The sequence below is a fragment of the Anastrepha obliqua genome, chromosome 3 (genome assembly GCF_027943255.1).
Source record: "Anastrepha obliqua isolate idAnaObli1 chromosome 3, idAnaObli1_1.0, whole genome shotgun sequence".
Lineage (NCBI taxonomy): Eukaryota > Metazoa > Arthropoda > Insecta > Diptera > Tephritidae > Anastrepha > Anastrepha obliqua.
In genome coordinates this window covers 107,939,164-107,965,460 of record NC_072894.1, presented here as the reverse complement: position 1 = coordinate 107,965,460, position 26,297 = coordinate 107,939,164, and the positions used below count along the sequence as shown (strand labels likewise).

At 34.9% G+C, this 26,297-nt stretch overlaps 1 long non-coding RNA gene across 3 annotated transcripts; it reads left to right on the top strand.

Moving 5' to 3' along the window:
* Positions 1-7,006: 7,006 nt before the first annotated feature.
* On the top strand, positions 7,007-25,440 carry LOC129242599 (uncharacterized). Of its 3 annotated transcripts, none has more exons than XR_008582199.1 (3): positions 7,007-7,102; positions 7,191-7,291; positions 25,227-25,440. It is a non-coding gene; the product is annotated as an uncharacterized LOC129242599 (long non-coding RNA). The 3 variants fall into 3 exon arrangements; XR_008582198.1 differs by having other exon boundaries at positions 7,007-7,109; XR_008582197.1 differs by having other exon boundaries at positions 7,007-7,291.
* Positions 25,441-26,297: the final 857 nt, after the last annotated feature.

Sequence of the window (26,297 nt, the reverse complement as noted above, 5' to 3'; positions counted from 1 at the left end):
ATGTTTTGTTATCATTTTTGTGCGCCTTGTTGTTGGCTGTGTTTGCTATTGTTGCCACTCTAATCTGTTTCCTTCTTGGTTTCTGCCCAATTTGAATTGCTTGCTGCTCACTCAATTGTATGCCTGCTCCTGCACTGTTATTATTGTTGTTTGCATGTGTTCATGTGTTGCAAATGCAAATTCCATTTCCACTCGCTTGTTTTTTTGTTGCTTTTTAGTCCAGACAAACATTGAATTTGCGCATACGCCCACCTAGCATAGCATAAGCTTGGTGAATGCGCACCAAAAACTTAGTAGCAACTTAACTGCCGATGAACATCAGCGCCACAAAAGCACAGTAACAGACAAAAGACTTAGCAGACGGCGAAAGCGAGGAGGGATAGTAGGGGGGGGGGGGGGGGGGGGGGGGCGCGCGCAAAGTAGTTGCAGTAGAAAAAAGGTTGCACAAACTTACTCCGATAGATAGGCAGCACATACTTGCAAGTGATGTAATGTAACACTGCAGCTAAGTGCTTGAGACTTACACACCCACACGCGTGCACACCCACACTAGATAACTTTATTTGCTTTTGGCCTACTAAATACCACTTGCAACACTCCGTGTGCCTTATTCTACTACACAGCAGCTAACTCGGTGGTATCTGCATTTGAAGGCTGCTGCTTTGTTCGTTGCTGGCTGTTTACTGAGTCAGTTGAGTGAGCATCCCAGCTTTCTTCTTTTCGTCTGCGCTTGGCTGTTCAACTGCTTGCTATTATTTTGCGGTGTTTTTTTCTCGAAAAATTGCGGACATTTTGCGTGTTGTCAAGCGGTTGCAAGTCATTGCAGTTTTTGTCGCTGAGGAGTAAAAATTCAAGCCAAGCTCGTAAGTCGAACTGGGCGATGAGAACGCGGAAGCGTTTGAAATGTGTGTTTACTTGAGGCCAGCTTGCTTGAAATGAGCAAACGGGGAAAAAGAAGGTTTCGGTAATAAAATATATTAAAACAAGCTAGTGCACGCGGCTTTACTTGCTTACAAAAAGGAATGGTAATAGAAAAGATTATAGATTGAAATAAAAATTGTAAAATACCTACCAACAATAAAATTTTCAAACGGTTACGCAAACAATTTGGCTTTTAGTTGCTCCTGTTGGGCAGTCGTTTTTAAGTGATGACATTTATGAACCCCACCATGGCAGTCGAATAAGTATTGCGCAAGCCACTTCATATCGAGGCCAAGCAAGTATATTATAGAACATATAATGGTGAGTTTTCCTCTTAAATATCTTCTTCTTCTCTACACTGAAAACTTTCGTTCTCAAAAAATACTTCAACTTTTGCTCCCATTCTATTAGCATTATTTGTACTGCAATGGAGACGCCACAAAAGAGTAGTCAAACAAACAATTGAACAATAAAAGAGAAACGCGGCCACCAACTGCATGAGTTCTTAGTCAAGAACAAAGCCAATTTTTTGTTTATTAAAAAAGGATAAATAAAACTAAAGTCAACGAAAACTAAAACCAAGTCAACAATAAACGTCACAAAATTGTAAATCTCTTGACAAAAGGCACAAATGGCACAAGAGGCTACTACTACTGACAAAGAAGGCAAGATCATAATAATAATAAAGCGAATAATGGTGAAAAGATGAAACCGAAAATGATGGTACTGGAAAGGAGTTGAGTAACTGTAACTGTGACAATGGAATTGAATGAATGGAGCAAAAAGAAAGTTCGAGGAAGCACGCGAGAGGCGAGCGTAAAAGTGGGTGGGTGAACGAGTGCTGAAATTTTCTTAAAGTAAATAAACAAGAACTGGAGCTGACTAACAGTGAGGCGGAAGGAAAATACTTTTATGAGAATGTAGACAAAAATTAAAAAAAAAAAATATATAAAAATAATTACTCGGAAATACCAGAGACCACACCCAGACTGACGGATCGTCAACCACTTGGTCTACATCAGCACTCTCAGCTCAATCTACTCGCAGTGTTTTCAAAATACGTATTCAACATTTCAGTGTCCCAGACAGTAGGCCATCTCCACCGCAGTATCACATGAAGGGCGACAATCGCCAGCTCTGCATTACATTTCGTTCATCTTTCGTCAGTCCTTAATAAATGCAGGCTGACAGTAACTAAAAAACAACATTTTTGCGCAAATGGAGAAAATGATGGATTTCTTATTCTCCAAATTAATATTTTATTTTCATCGTAAGCCTAGGTCTACATCGGCATTGCATAGATCATAAGAGTTGATAAGAGGTTAATTTAAGCCAGAAAGGGGGTGACCTCCACATTTATAGACCCTTTTTTGGCCTAGAAAAGGGTAACTTCCGTTCTCTTATTCAGGAATTCAGGAATAAGAGTAATTTAAGAATCATTACAGGAATTCTAACAGGGCATTGTGGATTGAGTAATCATTCTATTAACCTGGGAATATACTTCAATGGAATTGGCAGGTTCTGAGAAAGATAAAACTTAAACTAGCGGTGATGCATTCGCAACACGAACACCTGGGTAAGCATATCTTTTCAGAGTAGGAAATAAAACTTTAAATGAAGTAAATGAAATATTAAAATTTATTTAAAAATGTTGGGCTTTGACAGTACTAAATCCTCTCTTAATAATAATAATACTTTAATTTACTTCCAACATAAGAAAATGCACTGCAACTTAATTACTTTTTTTTTATTATGAATAAATTTTATTTGCAATCTATCAGTTGACAATTAGCAAATTTTTTAAATATAAGGATTATGACAGGATTGATTGCGCTCCATTGAGACCAATCAATATATTGTAAAACAGTTATATTCGCTACAAATCAATTATGTTTCCTCAAATCTGTTTGGGAGATCAAAAATATGAATTTTTTTAAGGCGTTTGACATCCGTGCTATTGTGTAGAAGATTTCTTGCTAGTAAGTTTTCATGGTACGACAGTCTGTTTAGGTATCTTCGAGAGGCTTTGGTGATTTCATTTCTAACATAAGGTACATTTAAGTCTTTGTGAATTTCGAAGTTAGTTATATACCAAGGAGCACCAACAATGCTTCGTAAAGTCATAGCCTGGTATCTTTGCAGGATTTCAATGTTTGAGTTACTCGCTGTTCCCCAAAGCTGTATTGCATATGTCCATACTGGCTTTAAGATAGCTTTGTAGAGCAGTACTTTATTTTCGAGACTAAGTTGTGATCGCGAGCCTAAGAGCCAGTACATTTTTTTCGTTTTGAGCTTGAGTTGTTTCTGTTTCTCTTTAATATGGGTTTTTCAGGTCATTCTTCGGTCCAAATGTACTCCGAGGTATTTGACAGTTTCACTTTCAGGTATGGTAGAGCCATTCAAAAATACGGGAGGACAATTCCCGGTTCTCAAAGTAAACGTTATCTGAACAGACTTCTGAGTGTTAACCTCCATCTTCCAATTCATTAGCCATTTTTCAACCATATTCAGTTGTTGTTGTAGGTGAAGTGATGCGTCATTACGATTACAGTTTGTGGCAATAAAAGTTTTATCATCAGCATATGTATGTTTCAGCATCTATGTTACTCTTATTTAATTATGATATAACAAAGACGAAGGAAGGCATACAATTCATTTAGTTCATTTTTAAGTGATGGGTGCATTTAAGAAGTCTCAATTTACATGGCAAGCTATTTCAAAGACGTACAGTAAAAAAATAATTCACTTTCAAATAATGGTAAATAAAATTTCATATAAGAGAGATAATAAATGAGGTTCATCTGGTCATTAACTTCGGCGGTCACCGTACCCGAATGGATTGGGGTGTGACTTCTACCATTCGGAAGTGCACAGGTACGATTTTTCGTACCAGTACCAAATGAAGAAATAGTTTTTCTAATAGCGATCGCTACTCGGCGCGCACTAGTAAACCTCTGAGTGTATTGCTACCACGAAAGAGCTCCTCATAAAAATATCTACCGTTCGGAGTCGGCTTGAAACGGTAGATCCCTCCATTTTTTGAACAACATCACGGCGCGCACCACAAACAAAAAGAGAAGCTCGGCTAAATACCCAATAAAAGGTGTATATGTCGTGCCCCATAGTTCATCCCAGTTAATAGTATCAACAACCCTCTGAAGCTTGCTATAAAGAATATGCATTAAGTCTCGAAAGGAATACGAGTAAGTGCTAAGATTCGGAAGGTAAAGTACTGCAGAATTTCTTATCAAGTAATTTATTTGTTTCTTATTTATGTAGTTTTAACAATTTTGTTATGCAAATATACTTCTTTCTTCTACAAAAGCCATATAAATCCAAGCTGCCGACTTTGTGAACGTTCAAAACAAAAGTCTAAAAATTTTCATCGAAGTTTTAAACTTTTTAACCAGAATTTTTAGAAAAAAGTCAAGTACGTCGTCCATTAAATTTTGATATAATAGCTTGATTTTATCAATTTACACAAGATTTGAGACTTCAATTTATATGGGCTTTATAGGAGAATAGACATGTTTTCATAAAAAAAATTGTCAAAATTAAGAAGAAGAAAAAAAATTATCAACACTTGTCAGTAAGTCCCTGAGCTATACTTTTTTTTTACGAAGTGTATAAGAAAAATTAAGTCATACGAGTGTTTGGAAAATTAGGTACAAGGAAAAGGTCGTTGTGGAGAATAGCAGACAGTTCATTGACCAGAAATATATTGAGACAGGTACTGTCGATTCGTGTAGGTATAGCGTGTAGGTCTTAAAGAGAGATAGAGAGAATAGAGAGAAGACCAAGGTTTTTCATAGTCAAGGTAAATTTAGCGCTAAAAAAACCATTGCTGCATTTTCAGATATGATTGGGCTGCGGCAAGACAGGGCAAGTTTTCCGAAAAAGATGGTGAAGGAAGAGGACTCAATAATTTTATTTGGTTTGCAGACACAGCCTTTCAAAATTTTGTTCATTTTTATGAGATTTTATACAATATAAAAAATATTCAACTGCAGCTACTGGTAGTTGGGAGCATATGAACACAGAAGAAGAGTTCATATGCTCCCAAAACCAATGTCCAAACGAGATGTCCAATTCTAGCATAGCGAAGTAATTTATACTCTAGCATAGTGCGGGGAGTGTTCTTGTAAAGTTTGGACTAAAAATGCAAGGGTTGCCACATATATGGAAACTAAATTGTGTCAAATAATATATTTGTTGAGCTACAATATGAATGTCAAGGGAAAAAAAGAAATATATTAAAAAGTATTCATGTACTAAAATATTTCATAATAGGGTTGCCAGCAATATGAAAACTAAATTGTATTATATATGTAAATTGAGTTACAATACAATATGAATGTCACAGGAAATATATTAAAAAATGATTGTGTCCTGAAATATTTCTTAATGGGGTTGCCAGCCGTATGGAAATTAAATTGAATCAAATATGTAAGTTGAGTTACAATATGAATACTATAAGAAAAAATTAAAGAAATATATTAAAAAATACTTTTGTACTAAAATATTTCATAATAGTGTTGCCAGCTATATGAAAACTAAATTGTATTAATATATATATGTAAATTGAGTTACACTATAATATGAATGCCAACGGAAATACATATATTAAAAAATACTTTTGCACTGAAATATTTCTTAATAGGGTTGCCAGCTGTATAGAAATTAAATTGAATCAAATATGTAAGTTGAGTTACAATATGAATACTATAGGAAAAAAATTAAAGCGATATATTAAAAAATACTTTTGTACTAAAATATTTCATAATAGGGTTGCCAGCTATATGAAAACTAAGTTGTATTATATATGTAAATTGAGTTACAATACAATATAAATGCCAAAGGAAATACATTAAATAATACTTTTGTATTTACTAAAATATTTTGTATTAGGGTTACCACATATATGGAAATTAAATTGAATTAAATATGTAAGTTACATATTTACAATATGAATGCCAATGAAAATAAAAAAAATTCTTTTGCACTGCAATATTGCATAATAGGGTTGCCAGCTATATGGTAGATAAATTTTATTAATTATATATTGATTTACTATACAATATGAATGCCAAAGGAATTATATTAAAAAATACTTTTGTACTAAAATATTTCTTAATAGAGTTGCCACATATATGGAAATTTAATTGTATTAAATGTGTAAGTTGAGTTACAATATCGATTTCAAAGGAAATATATTAAAAAATACTGTTGTACTAAAATATTTCTTAATAGGGTTCCCAGACTTATACATCTTTACTACTATTATTTTATAACTTTTGCTACATTCGCTTTTTAACACATTTTGCCATTTTTGTTTTTTGTTTTTTCGTTAATCCACAACCCTCATCCTAGCTTTTCTTTTTACCTACCCATCCTAGAAAAGCAATACACTGTACCTTGCATCAATTTCAACCCAAAAGTGTCTTGGCTACGCTACTCAATCGAATCTGTTGCACTTGGCTGATAGCTTTTGGCACGTGGCTACAGGCACTTTTGAGTCAATAATAGTAAAAAAACACCACAACTACAAAAACAGCACAAGAATAAAAATAAAATCAGACAACAAGCAAATGCCAGTGGCGGTGGCAATGATAGTCTAGAAAGCCAAGCATGAAAGAGAATAGGAAAAGTAGCCAGAAACAACAAAATAATACATAAAAAGCAAAAAACAAAAAAATGTATTGCACAAACAACCAAGCAAATCAGCAAAGCCTGTGAAGTCAGCGAAGCTATCCAATGTTGATGTGCGCGTGAGATGAAATTTTACTAAAAAACAAAAGGGTTTAGCAGTGTGAGGCAGACCAAAAGCAAAAATTATAAAAAAACTAAATGAAAAATCAACAAAGCAAAGACACAACAATGTTTGAGTTTGGATGCGCGAAATTGTTGGACAAAAAAAGCGTTGTTGTAATCTAGAAATTTTTAGTACTTTTCGAAGTCACTCATTTTTTTATTTTATTTTTTTTTCTACTTTGTTTTATTTTTTTTTTTTGCAGCTCTGCTGTTTTTGACTTTCCGTTTATATTATTTTTCGAAGATTTCAAAAATTCAAAACTTTCCGATTTGAGTCAAAGTTTTTTCTTTATTTATTTTTTACATTCCTTTTATACTTCAGCGCCCACTGATAAGCTGCTTCATCATCTTCTTGCGCTGCCTGCTTTGTGTACTTCGTTGGTTTTTCTCCTTCATTATGTCTTTGTAGTTGAGAGTTGTGCTTTGCTTATTTTTTCCGTTTGCTTTTTTTTCTTTAGACAACTTAGCCAATGACTTGGCTTTTGTTTGGGAATATATACAACAACAGGAATATCAATGGAAGTAACAGAAACAACAAAATCAACAAGATGAGAATTTTGTAAGTAACGAAAGTGAGCAATAACAAATCTGACAATACAAAAAAAACACACACAACAATGAAGGGAACAACTCACTTCAGCACAGCAAAAACAACAACAATTTGCAGTCTGCAAACTTCACTATATACCACCAAAACTATACAACAACATGAGTAGTTGCCGACACTTTGAGTGCATACGCGCGCACCCACGCCATTGTTGGTTCCAGCAAAAACGAAAAAAATACAGTAGTTCGGAAAAGTTTGCTTCTTAATTTTTTTGCTTATAAATCAGGCAAACTAGTGTAAATATATGTATATACAAACAAATAAATAGAAATAAAATTGTACGAGTACAACTACTAACTTGTCAGCAGCTGAACTTAATTAACTGTGGTTAAAAAACAAGAAAGCAGATGAAAAAACTGATATTGATGACTACTTCACCCTTGCAAAGTGAAGGCATATTGCGTTGTAGGAGCAGAGAACTCAATTTAAGTAGCAAGAAAAAGTTGTGCAAATAAGAAAGTTCGCTTGAGTGGCTAATTTTTCAATAAAAAAGTTAAGGCGCGCAATAGCAGCTCGAGTTACTGTTGCTGAGAAGCTATCGAAGAGGTCATGAGGTTTCCAAACAACGCCACTCGTAATCGAGGAAAAAAGAGGAAGCACGAGTATTGAAATTATGTAGTTTAAACTGCATTGAAAGAGTTAGAGATATGAAATTGGAAGCACTTCCACGCAATACTTTTTGCCACTACTTTTATTACTACTTTCTGCTACTATTTCTGCTACGGTTTTTAGCTATAATTTTCTCCCACCAATACTACATTCATTAAGTAATTTTGTCTCCAAAATCCACCGCCATTTTTGTCCTAATAATAATAATTATTATTATGAATCTTATGAACCTAAGTTAGGACGGTGCGTTAGGGCAACCGATACCGCGTCGTCGAAGTTATGGGATCGCTGGTCAAACAAAAAGTTCCGCTGTCACATAGACCTTAAAGGAGTTTTAAAGCTCCATAATGAATTTTTATTAACTTATATGGAATTTGTTTTAACCAGAATCCCGAAGGCATATCATACTTTTTAAATAATTTTTTCTATGAAAATAAGTATTCGAAAAAATAAAGATTGCCTAATTTCAGCAATGAAGACATTTTGACTGCGAGCTCGAAAATCACTTCCGTAAATTCATGACCGATGTCGGCCTAAGTGGCACACTAAGACGAATTGAAGCTACCGCCCATATTACCAAAGGAAGCCCAAATTGAGTTGATATAGAAGAAGACCGGCATCATAAAAGGCACCGACGCCAATTCCCACCCGACCTATTACTGAAGTTAGGATATTAGTGTAAGAGGTGAAAAATAGCGGCTTCATTGACTGGACCATATCGTTCGAAGGTATACAAATACTCCGACTCTGAAAGTATTCGATGCGGTACCAGTTGATGGTAGCAGAGAAAGAGGAAGGCCTCCTCTGCGTTGAAAAGATGTGATAGAGAAGGACTTCACTTGGTGGGTCCAACAGGCGCCGAATAGCACGCGAAACAAACGACTTTGGAGCACTTTGATAAACTCGGCCAAAATCGCTTAAGTGGTTATCGCGCCAATCAAGATGAAAGTCAGCCACTTTTTTTTTAATCTTAACGAAGATGTAATTATCTGCAACAGAGGTTAGGACCCCACTTTCTTTTTGTTAATTTTAGGTATATGCAATTCTTTCTCAATGAAAACCCAGCTTCAAATAACCTCGTATAGAAACCTGGTCAGCGCAGAATAGGATTTATACTACAGAAATCTGAAGGATTTGCTCCTGGAAGCACCACGGAAAACATGAGATCTCTCAGAGTGATCGATCGATGAGACAGGGGAGGTATTCACATTAGCTTGCAAAATTGCTCTTGTGAAAATTATGCGCAAACATGGAAGGTCGCCATAAGTCCGCGACGCCCTGACGTTTTCTCTCGAACAATTCCGCGCTTAGGAGGCGATTGAGGATCGAACCGAGAGAAGTCACCGAGAGAAGTCACTAAAGTCACTAAAGTTACTTCTCTACGCCCATTTTCCGATAAATTGAGATTCGAGTAATATCAGGTGTGCTTGCTGAATAAGCGAAGTCTAGCTTGAGAATTTGGCTCTTTAAAGGCCTTCACGCCACCTGGTCTCTTCACACCCTTCAGTTGCAGACATCTACAGAAGTATTTTGCCGTTGGCTAGCTCCTATTTAAGAGAGATATATACCCAGGGGTATATACCCAGAGGGTATATATCCAGTTTGTGGAGAGCTGTGAGAGTTAAATTCATACCCAGGCCAATTAGTCTTTCGCCCTTCTTGCTGAAAATCCTCGAAAGGCTGATTGACTTCCATATTCGTTGTGAAATTCCTCGCGCGCATTTGTCGAGTTTGCAATGGGAACCCACCTCGATTTAGTCTTAATGACCTCGCGGCATTACTACAGGATCTCGGGATCAAATGGGGTTCGGGCAGACTTTATTAGGTTTACCTACAAAATACTTGACTCTTGAGCAGCAGGTCAGTAGGAGCGTTCCGCAAGGCAGAGCACTCATTGCAGCATTACTCAATTTTGAACACATAGCCAGTCGAATTTTCGAAAATCGATAAACTCTAACGAAAGTTAAGGGATTTTGGAAAAAAGATGACAAAAACCTTTTCTTATTGATTTTAGCAAAAATTTTGTGTTATTAAAACCCTTTGGTATATGAATGTGGAAACAGAAAAAGAACCGAAATAACATCTTTGCAAGAAACATTTTTGGGTGGCTCACTTCAAAAAAATATTTGGAGACAGGGCCTGATGAACTTGTTCTTGTTCACGGATAGATCGAAGTTGAAAGCAAAGGTTGATGGAGGAGTATTTTGCGAGGAGCTCCCCATCAGACTCAAATACAGGTTACCGGATCACTGCAGTGTGTTTCAGGCAGAGGTAGCCACAACCAAAGAAGCAGCTGATTGGCTACTTACATGCGTACTAACAGTCAATAAAGTAAATATTTACTCCGACAGCCAAGTGACAATTAAGGATCTCGGGTCAGTAATGGTGCATTCAGGGAATGCCTGGCCTCCCTTCTATTTCATAAAGCCCATCTGGGTGCCTGGTCACAGCGACATTGCGGTAAACTGCGAGGTGGATGACATGTGAGGTGATTTCCCTGCGATGGGAGAGAACCTCTTGACTTCCTGCGGTCTGCTCCCGAAAAGATGGGCTACGCGCCAACTCATCGAGCGCCGGGCAAGTACACAGACTTTTAAGGTCGCAAAATCCTTCTGGCCACCTGTTGAACGGAGACCAGGTTGTCAAAATCCCGAGCTTCGTGGGTTTTCTCACAGGACACTATTCGCGAGGTGTGCATGCTGTGAGACCTGGAATTACCTCAAAGCATTTTGTACCGGATGTATGGAGGATGGGATGAAATCAGCTCAGCACTTTCTCCTTATTTGCCCTGCTCCCACGCGTCTAAGATTTAGGCATCTTGGCTCTTACTTCTTTGCTACTACTGTTGATATAGCAGGCCTTGATATTGGAAATCTGTTGAGCTTCATTAGCAGCATAAAGCGGTTAACGCATCCGCAGCACAGTCATCGTTCATAATCCACATCCACTAATATGTGAATTTTCACGCCATTTTTTGAGAATTTTTCATACGATTTTTTATGAAATTTAATGATTTTTTTGCAACCATCTTACATAACAGAGCACTTTGGGATCAGTTGATCTCAGCTGTGGGCATTTTTTGACAAGCACCTTAGCATATTTTTACTTATGGATCTGTACAAAGATTCTAATATAATTCAACTAGTCCATCCGATTACTAAGATTCACATTTGTATAATTTTACTCCTTGCCCAAAAGGGAAACTAAAACTCTTAATTTTCAACCGACAATTTTCATCTATTCCACACAAATCTACCTAAACTAATAATTGGCCAGTAGGATTGGCAGCTACAATTCAGTTGCTTCTCCATATTTTAACTTCCTTCTGGGTGTGTGCGGTGTGTTTGTGTGACGCTTAAGTTTTGATTAGATCTGTTGAAGTGCCTAAAGTCAGACAACACCTGAGCAATTTGTGCGCCAACAAATCTTTGGAAAGCAGTAAATTGAAGGCAAGTCTAAGTCACAGTTTGATAATTGTGGCAAATAGCCATTGAACTATGAACACAGCAGTCATATGGCGCATTAACAAAATATATCGAAATGTAGGCAGAGGAGGTGATTTGAAGCATTGTAAATTTTGTTCGTATTCAGAAAACAAGCTGCTGCACAAATAATCATACACACAAACGAGTAGAAGCTATGATTGGAAGTGCTACTTTATTGTTGGTACAGACACAATATTTGCAATTAAATTTACATGCCCGAATATGAATAATTATGTAAGATTTACTTTGGTGCTGCAGCTATTTGAATGTTGATATTGAAAGTGCCTTCAACAAAAATTAAATAAATAACAGGCACTTGGCATTTCACTAGCAAAAGTGCTGCTCTAATTGCAATTTCGATATATTGTTTGTACATTCAAATATTTATATTCACATGTTTTCCGTCTTGCTTGCTTGTGTTTACACATCTTCATTTGTATTTTCTTAATATTAAATTTTGACCGCATTCACTTGATTAGCCAAGCCACCACATAAATTATATTGATATTCAACCGAAGCTAAATTATAATCAATACTGATTAATTAATAAATGAAAATTTATAAAATTCATATTTCATTCTTTTTATACATAGTTTCTCTGTTAAATCTTAACAAGCTGTTAGATCGACCTCTGTCCCATTTCGGCCATGTCTGTCTGCTTAGTTCGCATGTTGTGAAGGTTTGCCAATTTGTATTTACCTTGTTGATGGTTTCCCTATCTATCAGCAGCTTACAAGTGCAAAAGGCATAGATATCAGCATCTTATCCACACGGAGATCAAGCGTTGTACCGGTTCGAGCAAGTTCATCTGCCTTGCAGTTCTCTACTATATTCCTTTGGCCTGTCACCCAAATAAAGTGTACTTTGTAGTATTTAGATACGTCATTCAGAAGTTTAAAACATTCTAGGACTGCGTTTGACGAGTGTGTTTTAGATTCAAGTGCTTTTATTGACGCTTGACTGTCCGAGTATATGAAGACTTCATTTGTGGATAACACTCTCCATTTTATTAACGTAAGTCGCCCTTTTATGGCAGTGACTCCCGCCTGAAATACACTGCAATGATCAGGTAGGCGATCATTTATCGGAGTAAATCCCTCCACCTACTCTGTTGTAGAGTTTTGAGCCATCTACGTAGATGTTTAAATCATTTTCTCTAACAATAAGCCCCTTATCCCATTCCTCTTTTGGAAGGAAATACTGTGACGAAGGATTTATTTAAGTTGATATCCTTGGTCTTACAGAAATCCGCTGTGCCAGAAATGCAGGGGAGTTTTTCGAAAATTGCAGAATGTCCTCTCTGGTTCATTCTGAGTAGGCCGATTTCTCTTAATCTGAGAGCTGCCTTGGCAGCTGTTTGCTTACCGAATTGGTAAAAGGTTAAGCGTAATATTTAGTGCCTCTGTGGGTGTAGTCCTAAGGGCCCCGCAGATGCAAAGACTGGCCATTCTTAAGTAGCGGGCCTCATCACTAATGAGTGACCAGGAAACATGGAAACGTGGCCACGGTTTTTGGAGTACCTCCATCGATTAATCGGGTGGACACCGCGTTCTACCCAAACTGTAACAACGCGTTTGAAAGTGCGGAACTCGTATTCTTCTATTACGATCGTTTCAGAAAGAAGCGCCTAACACTTGAAGCACTTCTTGGTGGGCAGCTATGCCCAAAAAATGTAATCACCAAGATGATCGCATCAAATACTAGCTGGAATATAGGAGGTAGACTGCCTACGAACTGACGCCAAATCACAAACGCCTGAGAGAAGTGCTCAGGACGGTATCAGTATTATGAGATATTCTCACTTTCACAAAGTGTATTGGGAAATTTCGCGCTTACTACCATTGCAACATCATCAGCATATGCTACGACGTATTGTACCCTCTCCTCTAGGCTCTTTAGCAAGAATGATTGTTTTAATGATTTCGTAACTTTCCAATAATCGTTTGAGGCCTTGGTAGTTACTTTGCAATATTTATTACTGAGTGGTTTGATTAGAAACTCTTCGCTCGCCTCATATTTTACTATATTAAAGAGCTGTTGATAATTACACGCTTCCGATGCCATTATAGGAGGATGCCGAGGAGTTAGTGTTGTTGTAGCAGCATAAACATTCTCCCTATATGTACGCTGAATGCTGCTGAAATGACAGTGCTTGGCCAGATGTTAATCCGGTTGTTCCGGTTACGAAGAACCGACTGTCGTGGGAACGGTCGAGGAGTCTTTTTTACTTCCTTGGTTACTTTTGGATTTATAGTGGTTTAGAGGTTTAAGCAGATTTCAATAGTTTGGGGGAAGAATAAGTCTTCCGCTTTTTACTGAATCTCTATTTCAATATCCATTCTGTTTCACAGGTTAGCTCTTCTTTGACGGTTGCGTATATTTCATCATTTGTGTTTTGTATTTGATAAGTATTTTTTTAGTATTGGAATTCAGTTGGCAATTTTCCGATTTAAATTGTGTTAAAATATTTCGTTATTAAGACTTTTACTTTTCAATATATTTTAATTTTTCTGCTAACTAATTTATTATTGTTTCTTATTGATTATTTTCAGATGCAATTAGCTTTGCTCGATTTCCGCCACCTCCTAGTGGAGGTGAACTATCAATTCTCTTAATAAGGTAGAATTTAGTTTAAGGCAGAATTTAGTTCAAGTGGCGCGAATAATTTTCTTCATCATCAAATTGAAAAAATCGCATGATAATGGACTGCCCTGTCTGAAACCCCACTTCATATCAAATGGCTCCGAAAGATCTTTGCCAATTCTCACTGAACTAGTGTTATCTTTTAGAGTTATTCTGCAATGGCGGATGAACTTTGTACCTTATTGTACTGTTGAATGCAGCTTTTTAATCAACAAAAAGATGGTGGGTGTCAATCTGCTTCTCTTGGGTCTCTTCCAGGACTTGGTGTTATGTGAAAATCTGGATTGGACTTTCAATTTAATATTTGAAAATTAGTACTGAATTACTTCTATGGAAAAAATAAACTTTCGTAAATTTGGTGTAAAATATTTACCGATCGATATTATGTAATCTCCTCTTTAATTCATCTTAACGAATATCCACGAAATGGCATCATAGAATAAAATAAAGAAACAAATGAACTTTTTTTCAATTATTATAATTATAATTTTGAGACTGTCAGAAAAGTAATGGTGTCTATGAAAAATAGTTATTTTTTTTAAGTAAAGCATAAGGTGAAGAGAGGAAGGGAGATAAAAAAATATGGATCTGTAAATATTTTATACCAAAGTTAAAATAAATATTTAATAAATAAATAAATACTTAAATAAGTTATACCAAGTTACTTTTTTCCATGGATAATTCAATGGTAACTTTCAAAGCATTGTCAGCACTAAATGAATAAAAAACAAAAAAAAGTATCTGATTTTTTTGGCCATAGAACAAATTTAGGGGGTAGAATATGTAGAAATTTTTAAGGGCCATCGTAGTGTGACATTCATAAATAATGTATATACATACATACCGTAAATAATGTATATACATATACCATATACGACAAATTATACTTGTATTCCCATTGATTTTTGAGTTGGATTTGGATTTATTTATTGCATCTTTTAAGCTGTAGCAGTTAATTCCTTGCTGGCATGCAGAACTGCTGCTTTGGTGTTCACAAATAAATAAACGCACCGGCAAGCCGAAAGCATTCAATTTGTGTCAACAGCTCGACCACCAGAATACAATCGATATTTATATACACTTACCATTCCTGATTTACTTACTTTTGAATTATAAATAAAATATTATAATAAAAACATATCCTTTAAATCACAATCAATTAAATGCTTGCATTAAAGCAAGGAAAGCTTATATCTGCGAGAATCATACCACAAGCAACATTGAGACGCATGCGTGTATTCCCCACTGTGTTAAGGCAACAACATTTCAATGAATTGTATTTGATTTTCAACGATTTTGTTGTTGTGCGGTTGTGCTCAAATTTCGTAGCATCCATTTTAGTGCTGCTCGAGCAATTGCCTTATTTAGCTAAAGTTGTTGGATTAATGTACACTGTTGTTAATTTGTATTAGAAATAATAATCAAATGTGATTTTTGCCATTATTGTAATTTTGTAATATTTTAATGCAAGTAAAGCTGCACACACACAAATATCTGATCTGCTGGTGTATGAATAATAATGCAACAAGCCGTAAATTTCTGTCCTTTAATACATGTATTTATCGTTTTATTGCCAAAAGCTAGTAAACAAGGTCGAAATCAGTTCAAATTACATTTGGGTTGAGTTTTCAAAAACATATTTGCCAAATTGAAAATGGTGCTAATGCGCAAATGCAATTGGGCCAACAGGTCATTGGGCAATTTATATTCAATACAAGTTTTACCGATTATCCTATTACTAAGCACTTTGATTTAAATTTTGCTTTGTTAATTTGCATTAGCAGAACAAGTAAATGTTGCCTATGGCTCACCATTTTTTTTTTTTTTTTGCTTTACAAAACTAACTACTTGCTTTTTATCAACGACATTGTGCTGGAGAACATGCGAAATGCACTGGCACCGTTTGAAGCGGACGATGCTCAGCTGAAGTTTGTTTATTATATTTTAAATTACATACTAGTAAGGCGACATTTGGAGAGCTGACAACAAATCTGATAACCAGGGCCGCATTCCATGATGGAGTGATTACTCCACCATTGTGAACTTACATTGACATATCACCAAATGGAATGGGGGTAAAGTTTTCTTGTAATTTTTATTTTTATTACATTTGCGATGATTTAAACGTAAATATAATAAGCGTTACCGGAAATAAACTTTTTTTGGCAATTAAGAGAAAAAAAAATAAAAGTAATGTACCTCCTCATTACTTTTATTTCTTTGACATATTCTGATCACGGCCACCGTAGCCGAATGAGTTGGTGCGTGATTACCATTCGGAATTCACAGAGAGGTCGTTGGTTCGAATCTCGTTGAAACCAAAATTAATAAAAACATTTTTCTAATAGCGGTCGCCCCTCGGCAGGCAATGGCAAACCTCCGAGTGTATTTCTGCCATGAAAAAGCTCCTCATAAAAACATCTGCCGTTCGGAGTCGGCTTGAAACTGTAGGTCCCTCCATTTGTAGAACAACATAAAAACGCACACCACAAATAGGAGGAGGAGCTCGGCCAAACACCTAACAGAAGTGTACGCGCCAATTATTTATTTTTCTTTTATTGTGATCATAAGTGATTAACTATTTATAAAATGTTTTTATGGGATTTTATTTTTGACTTAAACGCATTCAGAATATTTTGAATTTCAACAAAGAAATGGTTGCTAATCCGTTAACCATTTTCTGTCGATTTACTGTTATTATTATCGACGGATTATTTTTACTATGATTTTATTATTTATTTTATTTTTATTATAGGATTTATTATTTTTATTATATTATAGATTTATTAGCGAACAATTTTTCTTTCAAAGTAATTTCATAAATTTTTTTAGATGAAACTAACTTTTTTTTTAGATGTACCAAATATATCCAAATTTGTCATAAGAACCGACTCTTGTCGTTTATTATTTCGTCAATCATTGCTGCGCCGGCAGGTCTGGTGATGCATTAGGCATTTTAAGCCCCCTCACCCGCAAAAAACAAAAAACAATTATAAAAATTATCAATTCTTTAGCGAAATAGTTTTTCTTCCAAAGTAGTTTTGTTCACTTTTTGGTATTCAAATGTGTTGAACTTTGCCTTAAAAATTGTTTTGGTCGATAATATTTTTATCGATGTGTTATTATTATCGAATTATAAATTTTTGCAAACTAATGTTGTTAATATTTTAGATAAAACATATTCTAAATCCGTTGAATTTTGCAATAAGCCATGATTTTTGTTATTATTATTGTGGTTTTATTACTTTTTTACTTTTAAAATAATTTCGTTTAATTTGTATATGAAACGTATTCTAAATATATTGAAATATGCAACTAATTTCACTAACTTTTTCAAAGAAAAAAACAACACATTCTAGATATAATTATATATTATATATTGAAGTTTGTCATAAAAACGATTTTACGATAAAAATGCTTCCGATATTTCTTACTCTTATCGCTTTATTATCGCAATATTTTTTGTATCAAAGTAATTTCGTTAATAATTTATATAAAACGTATTGCCATAAGACGAATTTTATCCATAAAATAGAATCGATTTATTAGCAAAATATTTTTTCTCTTAAGTAATTTCATTAACTTATTAGAGGAAATGCATTCTAAATATGTCATCAAAACTATTTTCATCGATTAATGTTTATCGATTTATAGATATTATCGATTTGTTATCGAAATGTTTTTTCTTTCAAATTTCTTCCAAATTTTAGATAAAACGCATTCAAAATGTACTAAAACTTGCCATAAAAACGAACTTTTTTAATTTATATTAAATATATCAAATAATTTTTTATCGATTTATTATGATTATTATGGATTTATTAACAAACTATTTTTTCTCTAAAATAATTTCATTAACTTTTTAAATAACACATTCTAAATATATGGAAGTTTGTCATAAAAACGATTTTTATCAATAAAAATTGTATCGATTTTTATTACTATATCACTTTATTATCGAAATATTTTTTCGTTCAAAGTAATTTCGTTAATATTTGAGGTAAAACATATTGCCAAAAGAACGATTTTTATCGATAAAAAAAAAAAAGTATCGGCTTTTATTATTATTATTATCTATTTATTAGGGAAGTATTTTTTTTTTTCAAAAAAACTGAAGTTTTAAATGGATGAAAATTTTATCGAGTTTTATTACTATTATCACTTTGTTATCGAAATATTTTTTTCCTTCAATGTAATTTTCTTCAATATTTTCGATAAAACGTATTTCAAATATGCTGAAACTTGCCATAAAACGATTTTTAACGTTGAATTATCGATTTATTAGCAAACCATTTTTTCTTTTAAGGTACCTTAATTAATTTTTTTAATAAAATTCATCACCGATAACAATTTTATCGATTTAGTATTATCATTATCTTTTTAATACTGAAATATTTTTTTATCAAAGTAATTTCGTTAATTTTCTTGATAAACGTTGAAAGTTGCCACAAGAACGATTTTTATCGATAAAAAATGTATGATGCATTATTGTTTTTATCGATTTTTTGGAGAAATAATAGGACTATGAATAAGTTCGTGCGGTTTTACAACAGATGGCGTAACTTGATTATTATTCCATCGATCCACATTTCCAAACATTCATTGGAGAGCTACTGTCGTAAGGCACAAACGTCAGTATAAGTTTTTTATTTGAAGCGTAAACAACAATATTTTTACCACACTTGAAAATGTCGAATTTCGTGCCAAATAATGTGTTTTTGCGGGGAATTTTTTAATATGAAGAAAAAAGCAGCCGAAAGTCATCGTATCTTGGTGGAAGTTTATGGTGAGCATGCTCTAGCTGAGCGAACGTGCCAGAAGTGGTTTGCACGCTTTAAAAGTGGTGATTTTGGCTTGGAAGACGAAGAACGCGAGGGTGCGCCGCCAAAGTTCATGGATACCGAATTGGAGGAATTGCTCGATCAAGATCCGGCTCAAACGCAAGAAGAGGTTGCAAAAACTTTGGGAGTTGATCAATCAACCATTTCCAAACGTTTAAAAGCCATGGGAATGATCCGAAAGGTAGGCCATTGGGTGCCGTATGAATTGAAGCCAAGAGACGTTGAACGCCGTTTTATGGCATGCGAACAACTGCTTCAACGGCACAAAAGAAAGGGTTTTTTGCATCGAATTGTGACTGGCGATGGAAAGTGGGTCCATTACGACAATCCAAAACGTCGGGCACCGTATGGATACCCTGGCCATGCTTCAACATCGACGTCGGCGCAGAATATTCATGGCCTGAAGGTTATGCTGTGTATCTGGTGGGACCAGCTGGGTGTTGTGTATTATGAGCTACTGAAACCGAATGAAACGATTACGGGGGATGTCTACCGACGACAATTGATGCGTTTGAGCCGAGCACTGCGAGAAAAACGGCCGCAATACGCCGATAGACACGACAAAGTTATTTTGCAACATGACAATGCTCGGCCACATGTTGCACAAGTGGTCAAAACATACTTAGAAACGCTCAAATGGGATGTCCTACCCCACCCGCCGTATAGTCCAGACCTTGCGCCATCCGATTACTATCTCTTCCGATCGATGCAACATGGCCTGGCTGACCAGCACTTCCGTAATTACGATGAAGTCAAAAAATGGATCGATTCGTGGATTGCGGCAAAACCGACCGAATTTTTCACAAAGGGAATCCGTGAATTGCCAGAAAGATGGGAAAAAGTAGTAGCAAGCGATGGACAATACTTTGAATATTAAATTTGTAACCATTTTACGTCAATAAAGTTTCAAATTTCGAAAAAAAACCGCACGAACTTATTCATAGTTTCTTTCAAAGTAATTTCGTAAATTTTTAAGGAAAATGCATTCTAAATATGTTGACGTTTGCTATAAAAATTATTTCCGTCGATAACAAACTTTTCGATTTATTAGTGGAAAATTTTTTGCTGAAAATAAATTTTGTTAACTTAATATTTTAGCTTAAATATTTAAAATTTGCCATAAGAACGATTTTTATCGATAATACTTTCGATAATTATTATAATCGACTTATTATTTTCATTACTACTATAAGTCATTATCAATTAATTTCTATTTTTTATCATATAAGTAAATGCTTAGACCAGTTTTCCAGAATGTGGATAGATTTATTTGTGCATACGAGTATATAAGGGTAATACTTCTCACAAATATACAATTTAAAGTTCAACAATAGTGTCCTTTTAATATATTATTACATAACTTTAACGTGCTAGACCCTTTATCATTATTAATAATTTCATGAGTTTTAATGTTTTAGTGTTATTCGCCTTGTAACTTCTAATATATTTTTACTCGAATAATAATTTATAATATAATTTGCCCTCGAATCATTAGGCTAACATAATTTCACATAAGTGAGCTATTTTTATCTCTCAACCTTAACCACCATAAACCCGAACGCCCAAGCTTTCCAGATGCTCCTTTTATCATCATTTATCATAAGAAAGAACGAATGTGTTTATGTACAATCGAGAGGATGTATTTTCGTTATAAAAGGACCTTTTAATTTTTTTTAGTTTGAGATAGCAACACTTTTATCAACAGCTCCGGCCAACATTGCGACGCACAAACACGACAAGGCGACAACTATAAATCAACTGGGCCAACGGCAGTAAATGAAAAATGAGTAAAACTAACAAAATAGGAGGTGGAAAATGGGCAACAATCCTTAGCGGAGTTAAATGGTATTACGGATGTTGGGCGCTATTCTGCTAAGTAGTTCGATTAACTGCTATTAGTTTGCTGTCAACAAAGAGTTTTATGAAAAAAAAAATTAAATAAGTAAAAAATGGATTATACCGATAAATTCCGGAGGATCCAAGGAAAATATTTTTTTTTATTTATTAATATCTTTTTTAATTATAAATAAGATTCGATAGCCCATTTCGGTAGCCCGCATTACTAAATGCACAAAGATAGACTAGAATTCATTCAAAACCAGTTTTTATTTTGTAACTTTAATAAATTGTCAATAAGATTCGGAAAGTCCATACCCCCATAAAATAGCCGTTTACGGCATATCAATGCTATTATGCCGTAGAAAAGATCTGGGAATAATAACAATAATTGAATTATTCACAAAATGAACAACTAGCCCTTAGCTCGTGTCGAAAATTAACCTTAATATCAGGTCAGTTCATAAGTTCGTGCATTTTTTAAAGGTGATTTTAAATTAATAAAAATAATATTTAAAGTATTTATTAATCATTAATATATTTTCCTTCATTATTTACAATGTCTTCCCCACGGTTAGGCAAATTTTTAATTCCCTGCTCTAAACATTTTTTGGCCTTGGAGCCAAAATACGCTTCGATATCCCTTTTTATTGCTTCTTTTGAGGAGTAACAAGAACACTCATATGGGATTGAAGTCCACGGAAAAGGTGATAATCACAAGGTAAAACAAATTACGAGCTTAATGAATCTTTACAATAATTTTGCCAAAATTTGTACCTTCATTCTAGCGATTTTTATATCGGACTCGCCTTTTACCGCTAAACAGAGTTGCTATCAGTTTTAAATAAATGATTGACGCTATTATAATTACTACTCTTTTAAGCAAATATGTGAAAAGAATTATATATTAGTAAAACTGAAAAAGTTCAAAAGAAAAAAATTAATAGTAATAAAAAAGTAAATAAAGAAATACGAAAAAAATAAAAAGTAATAATATACAATAAATATATTTGGAAGAAATCCAAGGTAGTATTCATTTCGAAAACGGGGAAGCCTTCACACTGCAAACCAAACGACTTCAGGCCCACTAGCCTAACCTCTTTTTGCTTAAAGGCTTTTGAAAAAGTCTTAGATGAGCAAATCAAAACCCAACTTGATACTAAGTTGATCTCTGAGGCACAACATGCCTACACTAAAGGGAAATCGACTGAAACGGCACTTCACTCACTGGTGCAAACAGTGGAAACTTCCCTTCACAATAAGGAGTACTCCCTTGTCGCATTTATGGACATAGAATGTGCTTTTAATAATATTGAACCCAACGCTATTTTGTCTGAAATTGCCAAATTGGGTATTAATTACTCCATTCGAAAGATGATCGAACAAATGCTCCAAAATAGAATAATCACTTCAGAGCTTGGGTTAAGCCGCATGAGAATGTACGCCGTCAAAGGCACTCCTCAAGGCGGAGTACTTTCACCCCTTCTCTGGAATCTCGCTGTAAACAGTTTGCTTCGAAATCTCGAAAAAGCAGGCTACAAGGTCGTAGCCTATGCAGATGATATTGCTCTCTGCGTGTCAGGCAAACACCTGAATACCCTCACTGAGCTCATGCAACGCTCAATCAATATTCTGTCAAAATGGTGCACCGAATGCGGACTAAATACGAATCCAGCAAAGACAGATCTTGTTCTTTTCAATAGGAAAAACAATCTCCTCCACTGCACACAATAACTTTAAAAAGGAAATCATTACTCCTATCTGATTCAGCTAAATATCTAGGAGTTATTCTAGATAGGAAGTTGAGTTGGAAATTGAACATTGAAAACAGATGTAAAAAAGCTTTCATAGCTCTTTATACTTGTAAGAAAGCTATAGGCAAAACCTGGGGTTTTTCACCTCGGATCATTTATTGGATATATACTTCGATCATCAAGCCGATACTCTTCTACGGTGTGGTTGTATGGTGGACAGCACTCGAAAAACGGTGTAGAGTAGCCACAATTGATCGAGTCCAAAGAACAGCCTGCCTCCTGATAACAGGATGCTTAAGTACAACACCTACTAAGGCTCTAAATACGTTGCTTCACTTGCTCCCTATCGATCTGGCTGGCAAAGCGATTTGCAGCAAAAGCAGCGACACGCATGAATGCTATATCGAAATGGAATAAGTATATTGGCCATTCGCCCATACTGAACAGGAACACTGTTATCTCTTCCGACATAGACTATCATGTAAGTCTTCCATCACCACCTTTGCTATTCTCCTGTTCACTCCCAACTAGGGAAGAATGGAAGACAAATCTTACCGAAATCGATGGTCCTCTGATTATATATACAGATGGTCCAAAAAAGGCGGCAAAGTGGGATTTGGAATCTTTTCCAATTCCCCACACATCAATCTATCATTTAGATTACCCGACTACTGTAGCGTATTCCAAGCGGAAGTATGCGCTATCTGGTATGCTGCGAAAACTCTCTTAGAAAATAGAAAATCACTAGAGGATATCCGCTTTTTCACCGACAGTCAAGCGGCCGTTCGAGCACTCAGCTCCTCTTATACCCACTCAGATCTGGTTCGATCCTGTCTCTTATCTCTTAACGAGATAAGTGTTCAGAATTCTGTCCAAGTTATCTGGATACCGGGTCACAGTGGATTCGAAGGTAACTGCAAAGCTGATGCGCTCGCAAGAGCTGGAGCTGCGCAATCAAATGTTAGTAACTTACCCACAATCCACATTCCGCTCTCAACATGTAAATTGCTCATTGATCGAGAATTTCACAGCATTGCTGATCGGAGGTGGCGAGTGGAAACTACTTGCGTTACGACCAGACAAATCTGGCCATCATACAATCTGAAACAGATAAAAACCCTTATAAGTCTTTCGAAACACGAACTAAGACATATAGTATCTCTTATCACCGGCCACTGCCTTTTGGGCACTCATGCACGTCGGCTCGGGGCTCCTCAAAACGACCTGTGGAGATACTGCGAGGACGAAGATGAGGAAGTATCGGCATTGGCTGTGTAGTTGTCCCGGCCTAGCCAGAAGTCGACTCGCTCTTCTATGCTCTCCAACAATTGACAATCTTTCAGTACTCTCGAACCTGAAAATCGAATCTCTCATCAAATTCTCGAAACGAATTAATATCTTTGACCAAAATCTACAATAAAAATTTCAGTTAAGTGGGGACATATAACATAATGAGCTCTAGGGCAACACAACGGACCCAACTTGCGGTCTATGTGGCACTCCGATGCGGGGTCACCCTTAAACCAACCAACCAACCAATAATATACAAAAACGTATGAAAAAAAATACAAAATTAAAAAAGGACAGTAAAAAAATTATACCTACTAAAACTGAAAAAATAAAAAACGATTTTTTTAAACTTATAATTACTTAAATTGAAAAAAATATAGAAATAAAAAAAAAAAACAAATAATAAAATATAAAAAAGGATAAAAACAAATACAAAATAAAAAATTTTAAGTAAAAAACATAAGTATAAAAATTATACTAAAAGTGAAAAAATTAAAAAAAAAAACAAATAAAAAGTACGAAAAATAATAAATAAAAAACGATTTTTTTAATTTATAATTAAATAACTAAAAGTGATAAAAAATAGGAAAAAAAAATGAAAATTGATTTTTTTTAATTTATAATAAATTTATTAAATATAAAAATTAAATATTATCGATTTATTAGCAAAATATTTTTTGTCTTAAACAATTTCTTCAACTTATCAAAGGAAACGCATTCCAAATATGTTGAAGTTTGTCATAAAAACGATTTTATCGATAAAAATGTTATCGATTTTTATTACTACTATCACTTCATTATCGAAATGTTTTTTCTTTCAAAGTAATTTCGTTAGTATTTGAAATAAAACTTACGATTGTTATCGATTTAAAAAGCTATCGGTTTATTTTTATTATTATCTATTACTTTTCTTTCAAAGTAACTTCATTAATTAAAAAAACGCATTCGAAATATATCAAAACTTTTCATGGAAATAATTTCTAGCGATAGCAATTATAGGATTTTTTTTTTTATTATCGATTTCTTTAAAATTTTAGATCAAATGTATTCAAAATGTACTAAAACTTGCCATAAGAACGATTTTTTTTTAATTTATAATAAATTTATTACATAAAATAATTTTTATCGATTTATTATTATTATTATCGGTTCAAAAGTAATTTTGAAAAAAGAAGAAAAAAAATTTGTAAATGCAAAAACTATATGAAAACAAAATAAAAAATGAAGAGTCCCAGCAGCATTTCTTCAATTGCAACCGATTGCCAAAATTTAAATTACGATTACGAATTATTACCTCAATTTTTATTTTTCGAAAATTTTTCACCATACGTATATTCTAAATCTTATCTAACATTATATAAATTTATATTGTTTGCATAATTGTATTTTTCTTATTGATGCATTTTTTTCTGAATTTGAATAATTTTAGATCTCGACGTTTAACAATCACGCCTTTCTTGAGCCAGTTTCAAAACAAAACAAAAATACTCAGTACATCATGAAGACTATCGTCTATATCCCAACGGAGCATTGACCTGTTTTACTATATACAATTACAGCCTATTGTAGATAGGCTGCGAATTTCAGCAATATGCAATCAATTTCTCACTAATTCAATGAATAAAATTACTATTTTTTTCTTACGCAGCTTGTTATGTATTAATTTAAATTATTCATTTTATCTGCACGTATGTAGTGTTTTTTTTTTTTTTTTTTTTTATCCGAAGGGGGAATCTTACATAGATACCGTCAATATAGATGGCATGCACGATTCATACTGATCGCTAAGGGTGCACCTCATTCGGGACCACGCACAGTCAGTATTACTACTAAACTGGACTTGCGAAACAGTACACCTACGTACTAAACCCTAACTCCGACTTCTGTAGCTTTAGTTTGCCCTGGGGTACCGCCGTTTAAGCATTGCATCGCAGGGCCAAGCTAGCCATTATGGCTCTTCACTTATATCTCTCTCTCATTATTTCTTTGTCTTCTTTCTTTACTGCGTTCCCATTCCTTTTTTCGCAGTTCCTGTAACGCATTTGCGGACCATTCTTTCATCTTGGCCCACACCAACTTCGACCGCAGCATGTGATCTACAATGTTGCCTGGGGTTATTTTTTCTTTTATAATTTCTTCAATGCACATTCTTTCAGATGCGTATCTCGGGCAGGAGAAGAACACATGTTCCACGTTCTCACTACCGTTGCCGCAGAGCGAGCAGTCAGCTGCGTCCTCGTGGCCGAGTCTTTGGAGATACTCTCTATAGCATCCATGCCCCGTCAGGAACTGTGTGAGGTAGTAATCTGTGTCACCATGTCCTCTCTCAACCCAAGCCTGTACGCTTCTGATAAGCTTATGCGTCCATCTTCCTTTTGTCGCTAGGTCCCAGCGATTTTGCCACTCAGTTATGCTCCCCAGTCTTTCTTCTTTACGCTCTTCCGCCGTTAACCTCCTGTTTAGGCTTTTGGCTTTGTCGTACACTCTACCCAGTTCAGAG